Here is a 1,160-nt window from a genome sequence, read left to right as displayed (position 1 = left end):
TCACCCTTTTTTCCATCATCATTTACCAAGACCTCAGTATTACACAGTGAGGGGAGTGGCTTGAAATGAAGGCTTTGGAGGATGTGACTGAGGCTGCTGCCTGCGGTGGAGCTGCAGTATGCAAGCGCTGCCTTGTAGGCTGTAGGTACAGGTAGCCTGGGCCGGAGCTTTTCCTCCCTACCCACAGGGATCACAGCACACCAAGCCACTTATTGCTCGACTTCAGAAGTCAACGCACCAGCAATAAACTACAAGAGCAGCTGCTGCTGCAGTTGGCCCAGGAAAGCCACCTGTGTCACTGTGCTTCCATCTCCTTACACCTCCCGCCCCACACTTCCTCTTGGCTCCAAGTCCCCAAAACTGTTGACTGAGGTTTCCGTGGCTTTCTGTGCTCCCACCCCCTTGTGACCTTAAGGATTCTCTGCCACTGTTCTAATCTCTTTCCTGCCTTGCAACAATGAACAGTCTGTCCCTAGCTGTTTGGAAAATTCCCGCTGCCTGTGCATTAAAAGTGGCCTCAGTTGTAACCCACACCACGCTGTCAACCGTAACTCCACTCTGCCTGTGTGGTATAGCCTAGGACAGCAGACACATCACCTCTCCAGACTGAACGGTGGAGGTTTATGGAGACACCCCCTCAAGGACATGAGGATTTATCCCTAGAGTTCCCGCTTAATCTTATGACTAAAATAAACAGTACAGGAAATGGAACACAGATACTCTCAAATATTAAAGGTAAACACCAGGTAAAAACAGAGGGGAGGGCTTCCCTGGTGGCGCAGTGGTTGAGAGTCCGCCTGCCGATGCAGGGGACACGGGTTCGTGCCCTGGTCCGGGAAGATCCCACATGCCGCGGAGCAGCTGAGCCCATGAGCCATGGCCGGTAAGCTTGCGCGTCCAGAGCCTGTGCTCCGCAAATTCCCAGTTCTGGGGCCTCAATCAACAGATTCCTCTTGTACTCCCACCCTCCACCTGCATAAAATGGTATCCAATACTGAGAGGGAACTTCAGAAAGGGGTGTGTGTGTGTCTGTAGAGCAGAGTATCAATAGGGAGTGGAATAGTGTGTGTGTGTGTGTGTGTGTAGAGCAGACTATCAATAGGGAATGGAATAAAAAACACAGCATGAGGCATGCACGCCAAGACACTTAAGCATTCAAG

Source organism: Grampus griseus (genome assembly GCF_964374135.1).
Source record: "Grampus griseus genome assembly, chromosome: 11".
Taxonomy (NCBI): Eukaryota; Metazoa; Chordata; class Mammalia; order Artiodactyla; family Delphinidae; genus Grampus; species Grampus griseus.
The sequence above is the reverse complement of the archived record's forward strand: the minus strand, read 5'-3'. Positions refer to the sequence as shown.